The 26472-nt window shown below is 39.4% G+C and overlaps 1 protein-coding gene across 1 annotated transcript in view; it reads right to left on the reverse strand.

Moving 5' to 3' along the window:
• The window catches only part of dlgap2a (discs, large (Drosophila) homolog-associated protein 2a), a 150413-nt gene that overhangs the window by 100918 nt on the left and 23023 nt on the right, over window positions 1-26472 (reverse strand). The window contains exon 2 of the mRNA XM_064332831.1: window positions 11147-11179. The gene's annotated coding sequence lies outside the window, so the exon portion shown is untranslated. The remainder of the gene's footprint in view (window positions 1-11146; window positions 11180-26472) is intronic.

Consider the following 26472-nt stretch of genomic DNA (forward strand, 5'->3'; position numbering starts at 1 on the left):
ATCATTTGAACCAACATATTTATTTGAATGGATTTGGATGTTTGAATTAGTCGGTTATTAGCCTGGTCTGACACTAAATATCTGTGAAATGTTTGATTTACAGTTGATTTATTTGATGAAAAACTAACATGAATTTCCCCTCCTTTTCCTACAATTGAAAGGCAGTGGATGGACACCGCCGAGAGAGACAGCCAGCCTTCAGAGCCCGTAGAGGGAATCAGAAATATTTTTATTAAAATGATTAAGAAAGTGAATATTTGTTAATGTGATTATCACTATCCTGCAGCAATAGAAGAGAAAATGTACTTCAAGAATGAAATATCATTTGGTTTAGGTAAAAATTGCAAATGTTTCTGGTTGTTAAGGATTCTGGTTTTAATACAAAGTGAATATTACTTTACAAACAAAAATGTTTTTGAGAAAAAGTACATGAAAATCAAAACAAGGACCAAGGTTTAAAATAAAAGGTGTAAAAAATGAACATGCTTAAATGAACGAAGTTTGAGTAAATTGAAATACAATGTGAAGGCTCCTTTTAAACAATATATACTTTTTGAGAATGAGAGTGAGTGAAATGCACACTACTTATTAGTGCTAAAGTTGTACATATTTTCCTTGGCTTCTGTCTGTAGGAAAGGGCTGCTGCTCTTGGCCCCTGCAGAAGATGAGATATTATGCTAAGTCAACTTCAAAAATGCCAGCATGGGAGCAGGCCACGCCCCCTGAACAGCCTACGGCCCTTGTAGCAGCTCTTCTACCACAAGTCAACAGGAAGCCATCTAGACCAATAGTAGTCATTTCAGGTGAGACAATTCAGGCCATAACAGTTGAGGTCTTTGTCAACCGACAAATTGAAAAGCTCTGTCAGTTTTGGTGTTTCATCAGCAGATACCCAGTCAAGGAAAGACATTTTTAAAAATGCCCACAATCTTGATCAAATTATATACAGTGAGCTCCATAATGTTTGGGACAGAAACATATATATTTTTTTCTTCTGGATTTGGCTCTGTACTCAGCTTCATAATTGCAATTAAACAATGCCCATGTGGCTAAAGTGCAGCCTCTCAGCATTTATTACAGGGTATTTTAATCCATTTTGGTTTCGTAGAACCAGAACTAACAGCCCTTTTAGCACCTGAATAATCAGAAATCCTGTGAAGTCATTTATCCCAAACATTATGGTGTCCTGAAATGGAGGGACCATGTCTAAAAAGTGTAGTCATTTCTATATGTTGAAACATGGTGTTTGATTAAAAATTCAAAATTGTGGAGTGCAGAGACTAATCATGAAAGAATGTGTTACAAACAGTATGGAGCTCACTGTGTGTGTGTGTGCATATGTATATATATTTACAGTACAGGCCAAAAGTAATAGGCCACACCTGTAGTATTAAAAAAAGGAATGCCATTATGTGCATTAATTGAATGACAAACCATTAGAGTATATGTATACACATTTATTTTCTAGTTTTACTTGCAATAACACAAAAAGATGAGTTTTACTTAAAAAATAATCCCAGACGTGACTATAGCCACCTTCGGCTTCAAATACAATTGATCAGTATTGTTTTATTGGGAGGTGGAGGGGTGGGAGGGACGTGGAGGGGTAATGAAAGAGTGAAATGTTATCTACCGTTAGTTTTTTTTAAACCATAGGTAACCCAATACCCAATTTAGTGCAATTAAAGTAGGCCCTAAAATTGCAATAAATATCAAAAATAAGGAGCAGTTGTCAGTTGGCTTGATGTGAGTAAGTAAACATATTGTGGCAAAAAGGTTATTCCCAGTGAGAAATTTCAAAGAAGCTTAAGGTTAAGCTTAAGCTTCCAGGTGCATTGTTCAGCACACACACCGAAGGGTCCAGCTGTTGGGCAGTAATATTAACAGGAGAAGACCAGGAAGATCAAGAGGCACAAAATATAACTTCTGTTGTCTAGCGAAAGAAACCATCATAAAACTGCACCACAACTACAGGAAGTCAATGCAACTAAGGGTTAGACCAGTTTCCCCAATACAGCGAAATGGTGACTAATATCTGCTAGTCTAAAAGGATGTGTATCCATGAAAGAGCCCTATCTACGTGCTGTTAAAAAGAAGAATAGACTCCGGTGAATCAAGCACCATTAACACTGGACCAAGAAAGATTGTGAAAAGGCAGGTAAACACCCTTTTTGACTAGCAGATTATAGTTGCCATTTCACTGTAGTCAGAGAAACTGGTTTCTCTCTAGTTGCGTTGAGTTCTTACTCTAGTGCAGTTTTATGATGGTTTGTTTTGCTACACCACAAGATATTTGTGCAACTGGCACCTACTAATGGTAAACAAGCACAGAGCTCAGTTTACCCTGTCCAGAATAGGGTTACCGGGACCCATCCCTGGAGCCAGGCTTGGGGGTGGTGTCCACAGGTGAGTGCCTGGTGCTTGGGCAGCCCGCGTATCTCTGCTGGGCCAAGCTCGAAAAGATTACATGAGACAACCATGTGGGCCCACCACCCGCAAGGTTCAGGGTAGGGATCGGGTGCAATACCTGTCAAGAAGGGGGCAGGAACAGGGTAGATCCAGGGTTTTGTTCCAGAGCCAACACTGTATGTAGAGGCGAGTCCAACTATATCTAGTTGGCACTTCTCAGCCTCACACACCAGCTCTGCCTCCTTCCCCATCACTGAGGTAACATTCCCTGTACCAAGAATCAGTTTCCGTCGTCTGGGCAGATGACACCCGGATCTACGCTATTCCTGCCTCCTTCCTGATGGCCATTGCACCCGATCCCTACCCTGAACCTTGCGGGTAGTGGGCCCACACGGTTGTCCCACGTAATCTTTTTGGGCTTGGCCCGGCTGAGGTACGTGGGCTGCCCGAGCACTAGGTGATCGCCTGCGGACACCACCCCCAAGACTGGCACCAGGGATGGGTATCAGTAACGCTATTCTGGACAGGGTAAACTGAGCTCTGTGTTTGCTTACCATTAGTAGGTACCAGTTGGACAAATATCTTGTGGTGTAGCAAAATAAACCATCATAAAACTGCACTATATGAAGAACTTAAATGTAACTAGAGAGAACCCAGTTTCTCTGACTACAGTGAAATAGCAACTACAACCTGCTGGTGAAAAAGGATGTTTATCTGCCTTTTCACAATCTTTCTTGGTCCAGTGTTGATGGTGCTTGAATCACTGGAGTCTTTTCTTCTTCTTAATAGCCCATAGAAAGGGCTCTTTCGCAGATACACATTCTTTTAGACTAGCAGATCAAAGTCGCCATTTCACTGTAATGGGGAAACTGGTTTAACTCTATTTGCATTGAGTTCTTCTTGTAGTTGTGGTGCAATTGTATGATGCTTTCTTTTGTTAGACAACACTAATTATGTGTTGTGCCTCTTGATCTTTCTGGTCTTCTCCTGTTAACACTACTGCCCATCAGCTGGACCCTTCAGAGTGTTTACTGAACACTGAACCTGGAAATCTTAAGCTTCTTTACAATTGCTTGCTCGGAATAAACTTGCAACAATCTGCTTATTTGGCTCCACACATCTAAGCTTAACTCTGCCATATTTCTTGCAACTTTAGTGCCTATTTTACTTACACAGGCTAAAGGCTTTAGGCTATTGGTGATTTACAAATAACAAGCTAGATAAGATTTCAGTCAATTTAACTACCACTCTATCACTCTCCCACCCCTCCTCCTCCCGTATTGTAAAATAATTTGTTCATTGTAATCAAAGACAAAGAAGACTATTTTGAGGTCATGTCTTAATATTATTTCTAAGTAAAAGTCATCTTTTTGTGCTAGTACTTTGGTTTGTTATTCAAAAAAGGTACATTAATTTAACTGAATTCTTCTCTACTGTACAATATATGTTTAAATATACTATAAAAAAGTAATTACAAGGTCACAGCAAATACACTAAGCATTTGAAGAATGGTTAGGTGTCTATTGGGAGCTTTATATCTTTTAATGTTCCCTCTGCTTTGATTAAAATGACTACTACTGAAAGATTGAAAAAATGCTTACATTTCTGAACCTTTTAAAAGGTATATAGCAAAATGTTTTCCCTAATAATGAGATCTCCAAATAATGGGTGATAATTGATCCTACCATATTTCATGTGTATAAGGCCATATGGTTCATTAGACATTATGTAAACCTTAAATTTTCATTTTGCCTAAACTTAACCAAATGCATTTCAATGTAAATAAAACCAATAAATAAACCAATAAATGTCATATACATCAAACCAATATACATCATAATCGAACCAATAGATGCATAAATTAAAAACCAATATATGCGCAAATGACTAACCAATACATGCCTATATTAATGCAATATGAAAGTGAAGCCAACCAATAAACACAACAAACAAAATAATATATGTCTAAATAGGAAACCAATATATGCGTGAATGACTAACAAATACATGCGTGTAGCAAACCAATATAAATGTGAAGCAAACCAGTATACATGACAATGACATGTATAAACCAACAGATGTGTAAATAACAAACCAATATAAAAGCAACAATGACAAAACAATATTTGCACAAATCAAACCAATAAATGCGTAAATAACAAACCAATATGCAAGTATCTACGTCAAACCAAAATATATGTAAGCAACAAACCAATATATGTACTAATTATTAATTCATACATACGTATATCAAACCAATATACATAAATGACAGACCAATGTAGACGTAATTGACAAACCAACAGATGAGTCAATGAAAAACCAATACATGCGCACATCAAACCAATATATATGCCAAGCAACCAAAATATTTGTACACAATATGGAATATTTTTCCCTAAATGGCGTCCCATAGTGTGTGGAGGTTTTTGTAATGTCTGATTAACCGTATGGCCTTGCAAGCTTGAACTGTTTTCAGGTCAACTCTCAGCCATTTTTTGAAAATCTCATCATCAGGAAAAAAAAAATGCTACATGAATCTCAAAGGGTTCAAAAGTATAAGCATTTATTTTAATTTTCAAGAGAGTGAGTACATTCCAAATAAATAAATAAATAAATAGTAAAGCTCCTCGTAGACACCTCAATGTAATATAAAGAACACAATGTGAATTTAGGGATTTTGAATTTGTTATTTTTTTAAGAAAAGGTCTTTCCTTATTTATTTTAAAGCTGGGTATCTGCTGCTAACACTGGAACTCTCATGCTCTGCAGTTTTCTGGTTGACAAAGCCCCCAACTGTTATGGCTTGAATGGTCTCACTGGAAATGTCTGTTATTAGCCTAGCAGGATTCTTGTTGCTATATTGCAATAGAGCTGTGACAAGGGCGGTGGGCTGTACAGGGGTGTGCCCTGCCCTCTTGCTTGCCTGTTCTCGATGTCCGCACTTAGCATATCATTTTAGCTTCTGCAGGGAGCAACAGCAGCAGCCATTTTCTCTGGACAAAAGCCTTCACAGAATCTGTGTAACTTGGAACTAGTAGGCATTTTACATCTCACTCATTCTTCTACAAAAGTATTTTTGTTGCATTCACTGTGTAGCATGAAATATTAAAATGAGGCATCTTTTATACCTTTTGTTTCAAACTTTTACTATGTGGGCTTGTATCAGCTGTATTTAAATTCTTGAAAAATAAACTCATAAGACTTGTTGCACTTTGTATTTAGCTTTTTCGCACCTATTCCAATCATTTTTTCTCCTAAAGTAGCATTCACTTTGTTTTAAAGCTTTAGACAGAACCAACATCTTTCTGTAACCAATGATTGTTTTAATGTTTATAACCCTTTGTACAAATAAATTCTTTTTCTCCAATATGTCTTCTACCTGGCTTAATTTATTACACACTGTGTGTGAGTGAATGGTGTGTGTGATAAATTGGTAATAGATTGGTGTATTCCTGCCTCTTGCCCAATGCACACTGGGATAGACTCCAGGAACAACCACCAGTCGTCTGCTTCAGAAGGTCTTACTAGCATCATTGGCATCATTACTATAGTTCAATTAGCAATTAAAGCAGCTTTTTGAATTAAATTTTTACATAATAGTTTATGTAAGGCCATGTACCACAAAAAGTGTGCACATGTATATGGGAAATTTGACTATGCATTTTATAATTATTTTATTATAGTGTGAAGTCATTTTTTATGTGTAGTTTTTTTCATTTTTAAGTGTTTTTATAAGTGAGTGGTAAAAGATGAACTGGGCTTAAGTCTGTTTGAGGATTAGGATCTGTGGTCTCTGTCATCAGTGTCCAAAATATTTACTTAAGCTGGTGAGTAAAATGTCATAACAGATCATAGACCCATTTGGGTTCCTGTTGAATATGCATACACATTGTTTTATGTCAATTTGATTGACTTAGATCAGAGGCTGCAATACGGATGATAATGTGAGGGTGAAGTCTACTGAACTTTTAAGTTTCAACTTTGAAGGGGTGTTTTTTGTGAAAACTTCATTAATAGGTTAAAGAACAAGCACGAAACCATGCAGACCCATGGCGCAGCTGTACAAAGTGTCATGAGTAAAACTTGGCTAACTGTATAGCTAGCTAGCTATGGCATTTCCTCACCTCTGTAACGTTATTTGTCCTCCGTGTATCCATACATCTGTATCGGTGGTACGTGCTAAGTAGGTCAACTAAAGTAGGCGAAATGCTAACACGTTAGGGTTAGCTAAGGTAACGTTAGGCGATAAAGCTGTGCCTAAAAATGTTGTGCTGTTCAAAGCAGTGATTTTGGGAGATGCACCTGCGCATGCGTCCTACTAAACAAAGCACCACCTGCGCATGCGTCCCACCAAACGTCCCTCTCAGCTCGTCCGTGAGTGAGTGAGTGAGTGACCACAATTTGCCATGCATAGCCCACAGCGCACAGGAAAAACAAAAGTAAGTGGAGAGGAGTAAACTATTTCGAGAGCTGTGAACATTGAAATGTTTTATGTTGAAATGTTATGTATTCAGTTATGAGTGTTCATCATTCAACTAAATAAATTGTTTAAGTTGTGTCAGGCATGTGTTTATATTGTTTTAATCCAACTTAAAAGGTTTCCTCAAATGAATTGAGTAGCTACAACAAAGTTTTAAGTTGTCACAACTAGAATGTAATAATTTGCGTTTGTGGAAGAAAACTGAGTAAATGAAACTTAAGTGGTAACATTTGTGTAAAGAAGATCCATTTAAGTTAGTCTTACTTAATTCAGATAAATTCTATTAACACATTTTTAATAAGTTTGGAGAAATGCTACATATGAGTGTAAAATACTTCTTAGTTTTAAGTTCAATGAACTGAATAGAATTGGTACTATTATTATTTACCCAAGTTACCTTAACAATAAATACTTGAGTTACTTGTATGCAAATCAAATAATTTTTCATGCTTAAATTGTTTGAGTTAATAAACTAAAATGGTTTAAGGCAATCGGTTTCCTCAAACGGTTTGAGTTGAACTAACTCGTCGGGTTTTACAGTGTGTGCTAAACACCAAGGTCCCCAGCTAAAGGAGCTTCTCCCATTCTTGCTTCACATTCTGCCAATGAATGATCGTCTGTAGTAGAATTTTCCCGCTGAACCTTACCTCTTTTAAATGGATTCTTTTTCCCACCCATTGAAATTGCAGTACCAATTTATGGTAGTTTTCAAATTCAATTGAAATAACTTTATTTTCCTGTGAGGGAACTTCTTGTGCAGCAGATGCCATTTACATTCATGCATAAATAAACCCTGACGCTTATAACACCCAAGACAAGTAAAAATCTAGAAATTCTTCATTTTCATCGACAGTATTTGATGTCAGATGTCATCAACGCACTCATTGCCATTTTGCTTCACACCTTCATCCTGCTCTTATCCAAAGTCCCTATGTTTTCAGTCACCTGACAATTGGGATCTAAAAACCTTTTTGTTGAAAACAACACTGACCATACTTTTTTTACTTTACTCATACAAGGGGAAAGGAGAGAGAGTTAGACCTAGAGAAAGGATTGGCCCCCAGGTGGGAAGATGCATATGGGTTGACAGTCAGCTCGCCTATAGAATGCACCACCTGATCTTTTTTCTTTTTTAAAATGTATATTTTAGAATGTTATAGCCTTAAGTAAAAATGTGGTGCTGCTAGCAGAAAAAAAAATTTGGCTGAAAATGTTAGGGAAGCTGGGGCTGGCAGTGCGTGCTAATAAAATACGCTAGCTGACTTGCTAGCTAGATGATCTACTGGTGCCTATGCTATGCTTCATACTAACTACCTACAAAATTAGCTACAGTATCTTGCAAATGTTATATTCAAAATCTGGTATTCCTCCTTTCTGGCAAACTGTCTTAGCTTTCCATACCTAGCTACCCAGCTAACTATAGCTCTCTTGATTATTTCACCTCAACAGTTTGATCATTAGCTAGCTGGCAATGGTTGTTAGTTAGCAAGGCAGAGGAGGCTTTTTTGAGGTGCCATCAATGTATGTGACGATATGATGCACAGCCATTAATGGAGAGAACGCGGCCAATCCGACTGGCTATGCCGAAACCAAACCTCCCTCACATTTATAGGGCTACCTATTCACAGGGCCTTGCTGCGCTGTTCACTTGATCAGTGCTTTTCACGTACATGGGGAGGACTCATGCGTTCTTGCATCACCATCTGCGCATGCACTGAGATGACCTTGAGGAAATTGGGCTCCTTGTATCTTCCCACGCTCACTCCCTCACCCCCTCCCTCTCTGCCCGTCCTTCTCTCTCTCCCTCTCACTGAATTATAATGCAGATCTTGTGACTGCGGGCACAGTCTGGCACTTTATGATCTTCTTGGCTCTCAAAAGCATAAATTCAGTGAATATTTTTTTTTTTTTAAAGCATCGTAAAAAGGAAAGGAATTTTTGGCTTGATGAAGAGCTGGCCTCATTTGCATGTGACCCTCTCCTCTCACTTTTACCTTTATAGTACAAGGAAGGTTACAGACGCTACCAGAGTAAACTTGATCATTTTGGAAAAAATTAAATAAGGAACAAGATAGCGCTCTACAGACTTTGAACTAAGAATTTTCCAGAAAACTTTACATTTAAGTGGCTGAAACCTGGTGGTGCTCTGGCATTCCTTTGTAATATTCCAGAATGAAATTAATCTCCTCCCAGCTATGCGGTGTAACACTTGCCACACAATGCTACCATGGCAGATGGTGAGCTTCAAATAGGGGAAAATAAATTAAAATCTGACCTTGAGACCAGCCTAGGTATGTTGTTTCCTGCATTTAGTAAGACTGCCAACTGCATAAATACTCCGTACCCTCTTATGAGTAGATTTTTTATTCTTTCTCATTCCAGTGCTTATGTTTCCTCTGGGTACTCTGGTTTCCCCACAATCCAAAGACATGCAGGCAGACTAATTGGAGACTCTAAATTGCCCATAGGTACAGTATGAGTGTGTGAGAGAATGGTGTGTGTGCCCTGCGATAGATTGGGGGCCCTCACCCAATGCGCACTGGGATAGCCTCCTGCACCGCCCGCGGCCCTGCCCAGGATAAGCGGGTATAGATAATTGATGGATGGATTCTTAAAACAAAACTCTTAATTCTAAAAGCAGACAAAGACGAAGCCTCCACAAAACAAATCCTGAATATAACACTTCTTATACGGTACATTGTTTGTTAATTGCTATGCAGAAATGTTGTGACTAGAAGAAAAAACTACTCTGAACTTGATGTGCTGTGTGCAGCCCTTGCACAGAAAATGATAAAGAATGAACCCATGTGGTCAGCAAATATAATCAGTGTATCTGTGCAAACGCTGCACAGTTTTGTTAAATAACACAAAGAAACACTAGCTCAAGATGCAATTAAGAGAGGGAGAATTACCTGCCAACTGGCTATTCTGCTACTTCACGGTTTAACTGTGATTTAACAAAACAAATAAAAACTGGTAAAGAGAAATGAGCAGGCAAACGGCAAAACTTCCTGCCTCTATTTTTTTTACCTCCACAGCTGTCATGGAACACTGCATGCTACACAGACCCAGTTTATACTCTCCTTTTTGTGCAACACATATTAGTTTCCTTGCAAAAAAAATACATGCTACATTTGATAACTGAACACACGCAATCAGATGTGGATTATCCAAATCTGCTTTGAGTCACATCTGATGGTTGCCTGGGTCAGATTCTGCCAGTATGAAATTGGAATGTAAACCCTCCGACGTGCCTTTTTCTGTCACCAACACACCAACATTCTACTGACTCATAACATCTCCGAAAAAACATGTGACTCTCTGTTATAGAGCTGGTTGTCAGATCTAATTAAGCCCCGAGCACAACAAGAAGATCTCAGTCTAAACACACGGAAAGCAAATAAGCAGCACATTAAAACATCAAGCGCAAACACATGACCGCGTACAGTATATCCGACATGTAGAAACTGGAATTGCCAACTATATCAGACATGAGGATAATAGGTCCATACTGTCACATAATAGGCCTTAATATGCTGTTCTTACTTGACCCATCGATTTTATGATCCAAGTAATGTAAAGGGTAAAGTGTCCTTGTAATTCATGGCTATAGTTGAATGACTGAGAGCCTGAATCCTCAGTAACCCACCTCACACCAGCAACTCATTCCTCACTGCATGAGGAGACATTTGCGATGGAAAAAGGCTCAGCAGCAGTTATAGAAAAGCAGGCCCATTACATCACATCCATCGCTAGCATCGCATTCATCGAACACAACGAACGCAGATGACACATGAACCTGGTGCTTTATGTTCACATGTGATGGAGTTAACCGCCCAGGCCCATTTGAAAGGTAAGCGTGAGGTAAAAAGATGAACTGAAAAAGGATTGCACTTTCACGGAGAGCGGTGAACCGGGGGACGCGGAGCAGACTGCCGCGGCGTGAGACATGCAGGTCTTTAGCGGAATGAGGGACGGCGATGGCGTTAGCGACCGCCGGTGGTTTCTCCCGTCTGGGATGAGCCGGGAAAGAGGGCGAGGGCGGGGCTCAGGGGCTCCGGCAGGGGAAAAGCTTTTCATTTGATGGGGTAAATGTGTACCGCCCCACCCACAGGGCCCCGCCCACTCATGACACGAATGGATGACAGAGGACTCCGGGAGAATGGAAAGAGCAAAAAAATACATAAACCTCCCCCATCTGCCCAAGCATGAATGATGGCAAAAGCAGAACGTAAAAAAACCCTGCAAACTCACCTTCAGGTTCACCACACAGTGTGCACTGTGACTCTACAAACAAGAACCAGAGGAGACAAGAGGCAAGAGTTTGTTACTGCACATTTTTCTCACCGGTACTATCACAGATCAGTAGAATCTCTCCTCTATGCAAATTTCATTACCAATACCATCACCACAATAATTATAATACAGCAAAACCTCTGAGATATCTCTGCACCAATGACAATATGGAGCTTGATAAGGCATAGTTGCATATTCTCCTTCCGGTTTCATACCCGCTCAGTCAGTCCATAACTATTCATATCTTTTGATTCCACTGCAATGCACTTTATTTACAAAGAACGTTTTTATCAAATAAATTGCTAATGCAGGTCAAAATTGAAACCAAATAGAGTAGCATATTGCAACCACATGCACCATATTTACACAAAGATGTTATTACATGAAATACAAGCATAAAATGTACAGAAATGGAATGATCAGCAGTTCCCTGTGAATATATAAACTCTTTATATTTTGCAGCAGTGAAATCTTTTATCTGAAAGTGGCAATAATTTGTATTTTGCTCATATTATGAGGTGTTACAGTATCTTCATAAAATATTTTCAGTAGATTCTATTTTTGTAAGTGAGTATACAAAACAGATTCTTTTTTTACAATTGATGTACCTATTGCAGATTTTTAAAATAGTTTTCATAAAAAAACATTTATTTGAAAAATAAAAAAATTAAATCTAATTATATAAAAAGGCAACCGTTCAGGTGGAAGCCAACCAATTTTTAAAATATAATTTACAAACTTTAATCAGGTATCATTCTTTTGTACATAGAAGCAAGGTTTTTCATGGTGATGGTTCAGGAAATCTTAATCCTGACCCTGCTTTTGAGACCACCCATGGAACATGGAGTCATCTGGTATCAGTTTATCTAAGTATTCATTCAGTTTGTTTGGCAAAGATTAAGTGTTCCTCATTATGACCCTAATCCTATCATAGCCTTTGCAAACAAAACAACCATAGCATAGTGTGGAAATTAAAGAATTATATCCTGTCCGAGGTGAGGCCGTTGTTCTCTCAGCATTCTACGCTGTCAATTATTTTCATGTTTAAAATACAGCATTCATGACAAGAAGGAGGATTCAGTATAATTTGCACACACAATCCAAAACTCAAATCAGAATTGTAAATTACCCATATATTTTTCACACCTCATATTTACGGCTTTAAGCCCATTTGGGGTCATGTCCACAAATTAAATTCCAGCACAAGTCCACCTCCATTTTACCTCAATTGATTAATTGAATCAAATAAAAATAACCTATATTGCACTGTTATGGTGATAAATGAAAGACTTTACTTTTTGTTTCATTGCTTTCTTTACACCAAAACTAACTCTGAATGAATTACTCTGAAAGTAATAACACCTACACTGACTTCACATGGAATGGAAGGACCAAAATTCATTAAATTGGATGAATATTTCAAATACCAATCCACAAGCATATATATCTACAAATGGCATAATTTCTCATCCATTCAATCTACATTGAGACACAAAATAGGGCTATTCCCTGTCACGACTACTGTTTAACCTGGCAATAGAACCACTAGCCTGCAGAATCAGATTCTCAGATTCCGTCACAAGTATTAAAATCATCAATCAAGAATACCAACTACCCATGTATGCAGATGACAAAATACTATGTATCCCAGAATCTATACCATCTATCAAAAATAAAGACTGATATTAGAAATTGTCAGGTTATAAATTAAAATGAAATTTATCAGAATGCATGCCCATGAACCCCATATGCAGAAGATCAGACATACCTGTGATCAAGATTCAATGGTCAGAAAAGGAAATAAAATACTTGGTCTTATGAATCACAATTCATCAACCAAATGAGAATCATGCAACAGATAAAAACAAATATTACAAAATGGCCCAACATGCCATTAACACTGTGGGGCAGAATAAATACAGTCAAAATGTTGATAGTACGCAAAATAAATTGCACTTGGAACATTTCGCCAGTAATAATTACAAAAAAAAAATGGTTTGACACCCTTCACCAACACCTGTCCAAGTTGATATGGGGGGATTAAAAGGCACACTGCTCATTCAGCAGGCTAAGCAGTCCAACCAACAAGGGAAGGTTAGATTTCCAAAGTAATATTTTCTGGTGGTATCACCACAAATAAGACAATGGCTTACTTCAACGTCAATCAAACAACTACTGCACTAGGAACTCCAGTTGAAGCATCACTGGAAGTAATAGAATCACCCCAATAAACCAACTTTATCACTGAATCAACCAATATGGATCCTGATTTTACAAAGTCAACAATAAACCATTCATTTGGCTCAGCTGGGAGGCCTATGCCATCCACAGTCTACAAGATCTAATTAATAATAATACTTTCATTCCATTCCCATTTAATTTCATTTCATTGTCGCAAAACATTAAATATCTAATAATGAATTCTTATACTGGCTGGGTTCTACACTTAAACTGGACAAAATCGCATTTAGGTTGGAGGACAAACTTACCAAATACCAAGACTGCTAGGGGGCTCCAGAACAATATTTATTCAACCGTTTACACTAAGCAACCCAATGCACTTGAGCATCCAAGACATGACTATCGATTAGTTGAACCATTAAGTATCATTCATAATAAGATTTATTTGATTAAATGGCTGGCATTAGTTCATGTCCTCAAGGGTGACGAAGGAAATGGAGAGCAGGTTTGTTTTGGTATTCTTCTTCTGTATTACACTTATTGTACCAAGTTGGACTAAATTCCATAGATGAAATTTCAATCCAATTCACTATTCCTGATTAATTTCCATAAATAAAATTCCAGTTGAATTCTCATTTTCCGCTGAATTCCCATTACACATATTGCCATTTTCAAAATTCTAATTCAATTCAAACACATACAGAATGTTTAAATTCCAACTCAGTTTCAATGCAATTGCATAAAGATTCCTGTAATTCCAATTCATGACCCCAATCATGGTTTTCAGTTAAATCGAAGCAAAATCTGTCTGTTTAGTAATGCTCTGTATGTATTTGTGTGAGGGAGTCTGAGAACACCAAGTCAGAAATATTTGCAAATATTTACAAACTGCAGGGATGTCACGGGGTTTTCCTGCGATATAAATGTGTGTATTCTCAGCAGAACAGTGTGAATTATCATGTCCATGAGTAACATCAGCTGGAGGAATCATTCCCAAAAGAGAACCACAAAAGACTGAGATTGGACCTGTGGGAGGTACTATATGACACAGACCCTCAAGAAAAAATTCTAATCATCATAAATTGTTGTGCAGAATTTCAAAAGCTGGGCTGTTCATACAGTTATTAATGCCTTATTAAAGCTTAATAACTGTACTGTAATCCTCAAAAGTGGGGCATATTTTACTTTGATTATGAAAGCAACAATAGCCTGACACAGCAGATTATGTACATTATTAGTATATTTATTATATATTATAATATTAATACAAATATAGATTAAAACAACTGTTAGATCTATTAGTGCTAATGAGAAAATTGTTGAATGTTGAATGTTTTCTATACCCCAATGTACAAACACTGCCATACTGTTCCGTGGAATACAACAGACCAAGTTGAAGTAAATTGATGGCATTCCACATATATTGGAGGTTCACATATGTGTCATAAATGTTTTGTGATTAATAAATTCAAATAATTAAAGTTAAAATGATTAATTGCTACACACTTCCCACGACATTGAAAGAGCTATGACCTTATCAGTTATGGAAATAATTAAAAAGTTGCACATTTATTTCTAAGTGAGGAGTAGTTTTTAAAAGGGAACCAACTTCATAATGCTTCCTTCCTTCTTTCAGAGCCCGAGAGTCTCTTGGTTTCATTAAACCACAAACCTTATTTACCTAATGTAATGATTAACCTGCTTCACTGAATAAGCAGGACCATTTAACTTATTGTTTAAATGTTGTTAAAATCCGTCCACACGGTCGGCAGCCATGCCTCGGTGAAAGTCAAGGGTATCCATCTTGAAATATTTATCTACAAAACCTGTCGGGTGACACAGGCAGCACTTTGCCCTCAATTTAGCAGTACATCTGACCTCCCCCTGACCCCATCTGCCACAGAGGATGGCACTTGGCAGCCGCGCCGTGTTGGCTCAACACCGGGGTTTAAAAGCCTTGCTTAAAGGTGGTGAACACCAGAAAAAAAAGGTCTGAACCTTCGATGATTTGACATGAGGAGTCCTGTCCTCGGGCTCGTCGCGTGATTGGCAGCGCTAACCGAGCTGTCGGCTTCCCGGAGGCTCACCTCCAGAGCTGCGAACGAGGGTCAGCGACCGCGCGGACATTGCAGCGCGGGGGCTTCGAACCCCTGTTCAGACAGAAACCCTGCGAATGCTGTGCATTTGTTTGCACTTACTGTATTTAGTTACGGGGATTAAGAACATGCATTAATGTGCTTCCATGCCTTTCATTAAAATGGCCGCAGCACCTTCAGTGTTTGGGGGTATGAACTATTGAACTGTTCTCTGTGACTTAAAAGGTCTGCCAACGTTAAGATTTATGTCAAAAAGGAAACAGAAATAACCATTTCACCGATCCATTTGAGCCAGACAGCGCCCATTAGTACTTTATTGTTCTGACTTGGGGGTGTGAAGTCCATCGTTTTCGAAAAATGGCCTTTGATGAAATATGTGTGATGATTTCATCAAAACTATTAGACAAGGCCTTCTTGAAGGCAGTGCACAGGATGAAGCTACAAGCAATAGCCTGCTAATTGCAGATTAATTGTGCGATAAAACGTGATAATTTTCAGTGATTCATCATAATAAGCTGAGACAACTGTTTCCATTATTTGTAATTGAATTGAACTGCAATATACGTGTGCATGTTAACATACAGGCATCTCTCTCTTTTTTCTTTTTTTACTTTATTTTGTTATTTCAAATGCAAAGTGTTTGTCTTCCAGTGTTTCCTATAACATGCCTACACATAACAAATGCATTATTTTTGCAATGGCAGGTAATTACTCTAACATGCAAACATTTAAAGGCATCATTTATGTCTGCACCAGATTTCTGGTGTTAAATCAGGATGCAAGTTTGGCTTGTTGAACTTGCTTTTCATATGCATTTGCTTTACCCACAGGCAGCTATTATATTTCAACAACTGGTCATCCACACTTGAGCCATTTAGGACATCACTGTGGTTTTGCCAGTCAGCCGACCAATCAGTCAATAAATCAATCAGTCAGCCACACAGAGATACATAATATAGTCCCTTTACAGACTAATAGCTGTAAATATCTATTTCAGCTGTATCCCTTTATTCTCTGAGGTTCATGCCATCTCTCAAAAGCCCAGGAGGCCTTCAGCACCATGGAGAGCTACAATCTCACCAACAGGCACACACCTGAAGCTGAACTTACACAAAGCTGAGCCCGTACAGTACCTACAGGCATGCACAGCGGGGAATGATTGATATTCAGCCCAGGAGTTGCTTGTTGGCTTAATAAGGCCTTGTGTTCCGCCGTGTTCCTTCAATTCCACCGTGCCTTCTGGGAGATTAATTCGAAAACACAGCCACTGCAAGTTTTGACTCCCCAACTCCCTCATATTTTTGCAGCGACTTCCCAGTATCAGCAGAAGAACTTCCCGTGGGTACTGTTTATTTTTTATTTATTTATTTATTTAATGTTTTTCTTAGAACACAAATGAAGGAATAATACTTGATAACCACGCTCATCACTGCACAGTTGTTCACAGGCAAGTTCAGGGTCAATTCCAAATTTGTACATTTATTCTAGTTCAATTCATGAATTTGCTATTTTAATTTAAAACAGATCAGTGCTGTAAAATTTGCACCTCAACTGGAATTACAGGATATGTAATTTAATTCTATGACATTGAAAACAATTCGGCCCAATTATACTGTAGAACATTAGTTTCATCCATTTTCACAGTTATTCCTTCTAGTTTTTGGACAGCTTTCAAAAACTACCACAAACAGTGTGGATACAGTTTAAAATACGACCTCTGATGTCGGATGCCATATAACCTTATGAAAATAAGTAATTCATCAATTGTTTTTCTTCAGTATTTTTTAGCACTGCAACCTGGAAAATGTATTTTCTTAAATGTTTAATAACATCTAAATGAATTATACTACATTCTTAGCTATAAGTATAAGCAACCTACTGGGTTTCTTAAGGAATCACTTTTCAATCCATCAATGAATTTTAATGCTGAGTGTTTTAAAAATTCAATATTGGAATTATGTTTTACACCTGATTTTGAAAACAATATGCAATTGATCAAAGTAAACATTATTTAATGTGGTAAATAAAATAAATTGGACATTCAATTGAATTCATGTGTAATGAATTCAATGAATACATTTTCATTTCCTGTAGTTTGTGTACGTTTATATATGTCATTTATTTCAAAACAAAATTATTATAATAGTATAATTCAGGTATAACAGCGCTTCCTGTGATGGTTTTACAGTTTTGTCTGTGACTCTTTTTCGCGGCTAAGAAGTCATTTATATTTCCTGGCGCCTCTCCATTGTGACAGATAGCATAATGAGTGCATATCACGAGTTGGTTTGAGATTGGGAACTGCGCTGAGCACTGTAGAAATTTACTGGTTTAATTAACTCTGTCCCCACCTGTTCCTGGCAAGGAGGCGGGAAATTGGCTTCATTATTCATTTCAGGGTGTTTGTATTTAAAGTAGAGCAAAGGCCCTTAATGAATTCTCTTTTGTGGGGCCATGAATCTATCTTCTCCGTACCCCAAACTTGAGAGGAACATGGCATTATGGTGATTTCTCTCTTTAACAGGCAGAGAGAATCATCCATTTAGGTCCTGGATCACCAATTCCCACTCCGGGGACCAAAAGCATTGAGTTAAGGCATGCCACGTTGCTGTGGGTGGGATTCAATCTATGAGTTTCAATAATATAACTGACAGGTTATTTCTCCGCAAACACAGCCCACTAAATGTCGAATGCTCGAAAGCATAACCATTCCCTTGAATCTAATGTTGCACTACTGCTTGGTTTGTCTCTGTAATTGACTCTGATTTGTCTGTGATTTCATTGATTTTAAAAGTCCAGAACTGTTATTTTAGCCTTGCTATATGCTGCACTTATTCCTTGCACCGAATGTACCATACTGAATGCTTTAATGTAGATGGAACCAGATCTGGAGTTTGCATGTTCTCCCCGTGTCCGTGTGGGTTTCCTTTGGGTGCTCTGGTTTCCTCCCACATTCCAAAGACATGCAGGTAGGCCGATTGGTGACCCTAAATTGCCCATAGGTATGAGTGTGTGAGTGAATGGTGTGTGTGCCCTGCAATAGATTGGCGGCCTGTCAAGGGTGTATTCCTGCCTCTTGCCCAATGAATGCTGGGATAGGCTCCAGCACCCCCCGCAACCCTGCTCAGGATAAGCGGGTATAGATAATGGATGGATGGATGGAACCAGATCTAGACCATTTGAATCATGAAATATCTTGAATAAGAATTTTGGCCATGATATGCCATATAAGGGATATATAATGAGAACCCACTTTATACCATGTATATTCACATGGTATAACAGGGGACTGAGTACCATATCACTTCTGTAAAATGGATCCACTCGCAGATCATTATAGAAAAGTATGATTAGGACATTTTAAACAGAAAATATTGATGACATATATAACTTTTTTTTTTTTTACTTTTGCAAGCTGAATTCATTTTGCCACTAAGGAGCTAGAGTCCCATTTCTAAATTGACGAGCATTCTTACAGAATGTAATTAAAGGACCACTGTAATTTCAGTTGCTAATACAATGCTAATGGTTCAGGGCAAGCAAAGACAAAATGTGGCATTACAGTATAGAATTACTCTCTTAATAAAAATAACAAGAAAGATCCTCATGAAAAGCACTTTGAAGGACAAACTTTTCATTCACTCACCACTATTTTCTTCTACAGTACATGCACCAGTGAGTGAAACACTAAACAGACCACTTTGAAGATGCAGACATTTAACCAGGAATGCTTAATGAGTTGTCTCTCAGTTTTATAATGTATTCTAGGTTGTTTCGATATCAAGGTTGCTTGTGTTAGTGGAAGGCGTAATGATATTAAAATTATATATTAAGATCCTATTTAGTTGTGCTATACTGTGGATATCAGCACATCAAGCAATGCTAACTGACCAACCAACATCCAGGACAAGAACTGTGATCCCATTTTTATCTGCAACCCTCTCTGTTTCTCCCTGTCTGAATGATGTGGAAAAAATGCATTCAGAGGGCAGATGCCACCTATCTACTATCTGCCTTGATGTACTAATTAGTAATGTATTCATTTTGTAGGTTTTGACTGTCATTTAATAAAACATAGAAATACATAGATTTTGCCTCAGCCCTGAGTCGATTGCACCTGTAAAACATCACACACATATTTTACACTCCAATACTATGAATGTAAATTTCATGTCTCACATTCTCAAGCAACTGCAAAACTCTTCCACAGATGTTTAGATAATGCCCACAGGCACACACACGCGCGCGCATGGATGCACGCGCGCACGCACATACAGCTGTCACTCCACTGGGCAGAACAGAAATGGAACCTTGCAAACTACGTAGAAATGTCTCATTAACATTCACGCTGCATAGTGCAGTGTCTGGCTATGCGCACGCATCAACTCACAGTACCTTTTAAATAAATGTTGTTTTTTTATACCGTTGTTGAATGCCCATCTAGCTTTTTTCAGCAATAAAGTCTGACAGATTAAATTATAATACCACAGTAAAATCAGAAATCTCATTAACAAGAACATGCCTTTTTGAGTACTCTGCTGTGGACTGAAACTCAAAACATAATCGAATTTCTTGACAAGAAAAGGACCACGCGTAGTACCGCGGCACCGATGATGCGTTAATGTTCAAACACATGATCAAATCGAGGAAGGTGAAACACCAGGGGAGCCCATTCAATGAATAGGTTCAATATTTTGGCGGTCTTCCATTAGCAGTTCTTTACCTTAAGTGGTACCGGTGATACAGTATAATTCCTCTCAGGGGAAATCACATTTCCCTTAGCGAAATAAGCTTCCCGATGCTCCATGAGCGAACGCCACTGTGGATCCGGAGGGCGCAAATGCTGATCTATACGGTCCTAGAGGCTTTTCGGAGTTCATTTTGGGTGACTAAGGTAACCGCTAACTACATTCATCCGTACTCAGCCTTTTTAGGCAAAGAACAGGCACGAGATTCAGTGCTTCGTTCACCAATGAAATCGTTACATGCTGACGCAGGTTTTTTTACACACTACGCTTAAAAATCGCCGGAGGTATTCAGGTTAATTACGGAGGAACTGGCCATCGGAGTCACTATTTGTTTATCTTTCACCTCATCTTTAATGATACCACGTAAAGAATGTTCATGTAAACCTGAAAGAGAAATAGGTGCACAATCCATTTCTATTCAAAATGTTTATTACCTTTTGGATTTCCTCCCCAGAGTTAAGTACTCATTAATAGGCTACCTAAAACTAGAGGCACTTATTTGCAATTGCACTCTAATTGACCTGTACACCTGCGGTGATGTTTTTATTAGGCATATAACTGCATTTACTACCACTTCACCGATGAAGGCAGTATGCTAAAATATTTTTATTTTATTTTATAAATGAAATTACTGAATTCCCTTGATATGCACACCTCGTTTTTAACCTACAGGGTGTTCTATTCAGTAAGGTAATTAGTCAAAGGCACATATGTTTTTCCTTAACAGGAAAGGAAAAAAGGCAACAAGTGCCATTTTTTTTTTTTGTACAGGATTTCACAGCCACCTCCAAGCATCTCTGTAATGGTTTTAGATGTGTGGATGCCTCAAACAGATATGCTTGCACTGCAGAAGGTGATTATGGGGGTGGCCCCAGCCATTGCGTTTCACATGTTGAATCCAGAAGAATGTATTGCAACATCCATAATGTCGCAAACAAACCCCAAAATTGCTACAATGTGCCAACCCTGGAATTAATTCCTGTCCTCAGTATCCAAATGCTCTTGACGTCCTACCTTCTACCTTTAAAAAATAGTTGTTAAATTGTTCATAGATTCAAAAAGAAGTGAAAATATCTACCATCACATCCAAATTATGTCATAATCACACACACAACCACAGACACGCACAGGTGCACACACATACACATGCACAAGCATGGACAGCAAACACACATGCATACACACACACGCACGCATGCGCGCGCACACACACACACACACACACACACTAATATGTGTGCGCACACACAGAGCTCTTCTGAACAGAAAGCTGGCGCTTGAAGAGGTCAATGTCAGCTTTCACCTGATTAGCCTGTCCCCTGGCTACCTACTTCAGCACCGCGGTGGCCTCTCCACTTACAAAGGATCCCTCATGATAATGTCTTATTGTGTCAAGTCAAATTATTGCTCCTGCTCGGCTATATAGCATCCTACAAGAACTATTGATTTTTCATAATCAGAAATAATCGCATGCATATATTATGAAAACAATAGCCACATTTGATATTACTGATTATTGTAGTGTAGAGGGAGGGTCATATAATTCACAGACCGTATCATTTTAAAGGGCTTCACTTTTTCCAGAACATACTTTTCCCTTGGTACTTTCATTCGGCCTGCCACAGCAAACCCCTGGCAAACAGCGGCTGAACTTCCACAGCACTGTTTATTTCCCTGGGCTATGTCAGGGAGTGTGATCGTTCTCAAAGCCCAGGTGTTTCATTTCTGAGCTCTGCACAATAACTGATTTTTTTTTTTCAGTTTCACATTCCCCAATCTCCCTCCAATTTAAAATGCAGACCTGTCATTCCACTGCTGCATCCTTGGTTTAGCAGAGCACAGGCTAACACCTGCACATACCCGGCCACTGCCTGTGTAGCCCGCTAGCTGAGCAGTGCATTTACCGCGCCGGAAGAATTTTGAAGATGCCGTATGCAGATCCCAGATGCCCTATTGACCCGAGAAGCTCGGTCAGAGATATTCTTATAGACAACCAGATGGTCTGCTCCATTCCTTCCATTCTCCCTCTTTGCTAACGACGGAAAATTCCGGTGCCTCTGAGCATCCATGGAAATCGTGCCGCATTTGGTCACCCCCGTCTGGAGATGCATCAGATTGAAATGTTTCCACATCAATGGATGGGAGAAACAGTAGAAAAACATGGGGCCTCATTCACAAAACATGAGTACAACACTTATTGTAAACTACGTGTAAGAACGTTTCCAAAGACATTTCAGAATTCATCATTTTTTTTTCTTATCAGTATTTGTTCATGGCTGTTTCCTTATGATAATCACATGAACAGGATTGCACGTAAAATTATCTCTGTCAGCATTCATCATCTCATATATCTGGGATATGCACAAAAACAAATGTTTGCACGTTAATTCCATATTGGTTTTTCATTGGAATATTTTCAAGAACAAAAATAAGAATAATTTAAGAAAAGTTTTGTGAATGAGGCCCATGGAGTGTATTATCTGGTTAGCCTATATTATCTGTTCCTACTGAGTGAATGGGGTTGGGGGGAGGGTACACTACAGGCTGATACTCTCTCTCCCTGGGAAATCCAACTTCTCTAAGGAGACCTTTCATCTCCACCACTGTGAATTGTTCAGCACCAAAGACAAGTAGCGTTCTGAACAATTGTGGCTATTCATCTTGATAAAGTCTGATAAAGAGTCACAATGGTTCAAAAAGCTAGTTGTTTTAAATGCAACTTTAATTTAATAAAGATAAAGAGAGAAACTAAGAAATCCTGGCCACGGTCTTTCATGCACATGAACATGAACAATGAGCATTGCGCTCAGCTGAACTTCAATACAATGTTTTAGGTTTTGTCTGATAACCTGCAAAGGCCAATGCAAAAAATGCATCAATTGATCTTATTTAACACTTGCTCAGCTGAAAATCTGTGGAGGTGGGACACATTTGGCTGCTATGGGTCAGCTATGGGTCCACAGGGTCACCTTGGAATTGCAGTACTTCCTCCCAATGACAGGTCAGGTTCTCAAAACTTGTGTCAACGTCACAATGTCATCCTCTCACTTGACTGGTGCTAGCTCTTTCCCGTATCATTGTGAAATCAGCAAAGGTACAATAATCAATGTAATGCAGGCCAGTGGAATTCAGACATAGCGCTCCTGGTATAACAGTGGACTAAGGGCAACACAAGGCACTTTCAAACTGGGGGGGGGGGGGGGGGGGGGGGGGGCAAGTATTTAAAAAACAAGGTTCCTCATGATGTCTGTTAGTACTTGTTAATGGGAGATGTGTTAAGTAAAATAGCAGCCATCCTTAGGTCAGAACAAAACAGCAAATAAAACCATCCCAGAATCATCTATAGTAAAGGGTGGCGTAGTAAAGGGACAATGAAAGCACAGGGCTTGGTTTTTTAGCAAAATGTTCTCTGAGCATTTAAGCAGAACCTACTCTGGAATACAGGGTCCAGGACGTCAGTGCAAATCAGATTACTGCACTGAAGTGTCTAGCTTAGCTGCTGATGCAGCTACAGCATCTTTCAAAAACAACAAATAAACAAAGTGAAAGGCTGTGTAAACAAGAGCATCTCAATGGGAGTAAAGCTACAGAAAGCAGTGCTACGATATGTGTGTGTGTGTGTGTGTGTGTGTGTGTGTGTGTCTGTATGTTTCCCTGCACGTGTGTCTCCATGGGTTCATGCCTATGCGTCTGTCATTGCGCATTTATAAATGTGTGTACACCTTTGTGCATGCTTGATTGTGTTTACCCATGTCTGTGTTTGTGTGGAGCTTTTGTGTGCTTGGTTACAGTACTTTTCCTGGTGTGTGTTTGTGTGTGTGTGTGTATGTGTGTGCATGTGTGAGTGCGTCTGTGCATGCGTGCGTGTGTGTGCACGCGCTTGTGTGAGTGTGTGCATGTGGAACTGTAACATGAAAAAGAGAGTTCACAGGGGTCACCATTTAGGAGAACTGACACAGTGTCACATATCACATCCTCACTCTGTAAAGTAGCCTCCCTCATTTGTCCATTTACAAGCCCCTCCCCCAGAAACCATAGCAGCTGGGGGCCCATAAAGCCTCATATCTATTTGCCATCAACTCCCAGGGTCTGCCCCGGATTTATGGGACTCTCCAATGGTTGCGTTTGTCACCTCAAGGGGAACGGTGCACACAGGCCGAATGTGTCATAGAGAATATTGAGCTCATTCAAAAGTTAGCTTCAAAGCAGGAAGTGTAGACAAAGCTGTTATTAATAACCTCCTTCACGCCCCGGTGCTCTTACGTCTTATTGGAACATCTATCAGTGAGCAGTCCGACCCGCTCACTCATGTATGCTCACACAGGCCCGCGCACACACAAAAGCGCACACACTCATAGACACACACGCACACCCTCGCACAATTACACTCGCACATGCACGTAATGTAAAATTCTAACTTGCACACAAACTAAAATAGACACACATGCATGCTCACATAATAATTTTACACACGCACACACACACAAAGCAGACACAGACTGTCAATGTGTATACACCTGGCGCAAGGGCTGTTTTGCTTACTGTAATATATTCTTCGGCATTGGCCATTGAGCATAATCGCGACACTTAACTTCAGTGTGACCGCAGGCAACTTGACCTTTAACACCAGGCCACAGAGGGGACCATAAAGCAGATAAACCTACTTCAACCGCACATTCAACCATGCACTCCAAACGAACTGGACAGGGAAGAGCGTCTGCTTCTTCCCCCTTAACAGACCAGCCCTTTCTCCCACGGCGCGCAGGAACTGGCGCCGTGGACTATGCATGGCAAAGTGTGGTCACTCACCCTAACTCACAGATGATCTGAGAGGGACGTTTAGTAGGACGCATGCGCAGGTGGTGCTTCGTTTAGTAGGAGTAGGCTAAACGGGACGCATGCGCACGTGGTGCTTCATTTAGCATGAGTAGGCGAAACGCAAACACGTTAGGGTTACCTAAAGTAACATTGGCCATAAAGCTGTGCTTAAAAAATGTTGTGCCGTTCGAAGTGGTGATTTCGGGAGATGCAGACAGATAAAGGCGTCACGCTAACCCAGTTAGCGCATACGGATTGCCTACCTTAGTTAACCTAGTTTGCGCGTACGGATGCTATCCTGCATGCACACACAGCTACAACCACCGATACAAATGTATGGACACACGGAGGACAACAAATGACGTTACAGAGGTGAGGACGTGCCATAGCTAGCTAGCTATATAGTACGGAAGGAAAAACGGAGCTTTAGAATGTCGCCAGCAGTGTATGCGCCTGAGCTCGACAACACATTTCTCATAGAAAAGGTCGTTTGTAGCCTTTTTTTAGTTCATTACAATGGTGGTAGAAGTGACAAGAAGTAAGTGGTACTGTGCTGTTAGCCTTTATTGATTGCCGTACAAGGTTAATGTAAAGTATCTAGCACAATCTGACAGCACTAACCCATAAAAATGTACTGTGAATGGTACTTCCTCAATTGAACGGTAAATGTGAAAAACATTCGATAGTCAGCGGCACCGAAATTTTCTGTCACACCCTCAATAAACGGCAAAACTCCCAGTAGAAGATTGAATTACGTCTTTTAAAGTTATATATTTTCTGAAACGTTATCGATTCCGCTTGGCCACAGTGAGTGAAACTAGGCGATCTGAGTGTATAGTTTCTATGTAAACTACGTCAAAAGGATTCAGCCTTGTTGTTTGCTACCTAAACTTCACAGCACAGTCATTGCCGTTATCATGATTGTAGCATGAAGTGTCTATTTTCAAAATCCATTTAAACCATTCACAAATGACCTGGGACTTTGAAGTTATAAGGCAGGGTTGAACCAAGTCTCCAGTGAAAACATTGACCTGCCTATCAGTCAGAATTCTGAGAGAACCAACTGCGAAATATGAGCGCGTAAAATCAACCAAAAAATATAGTTTGCCAAGTTGCGCCGTGGGTCTGGGCGGTTTCGTGCTTGTTCTTTTCCCCAGCACACTATACGCTTCAAGCTCAATGTTCAGGTTGACAGGCCTAACACAGCGCACACTGAACTTCACCTTCTAAGGTAGGCCCAAAGACATATTCCACATACAATGGTGGCCTTAAATACACAGACAGCTATAAGCCAATCAACTAATCAGCAATACCAGGAGGAATTTTGTCAGTTTCCACATTTTACAGTGGTGTTACACAGTATGTTAAAAAACATGGCTGCCATGAACTATTAGCTTTTCTATTTGAAATTGCTATCATCATTATGCATAACACTTTGACG

Source organism: Anguilla rostrata, chromosome 1 (genome assembly GCF_018555375.3).
Source record: "Anguilla rostrata isolate EN2019 chromosome 1, ASM1855537v3, whole genome shotgun sequence".
Taxonomy (NCBI): domain Eukaryota; kingdom Metazoa; phylum Chordata; class Actinopteri; order Anguilliformes; family Anguillidae; genus Anguilla; species Anguilla rostrata.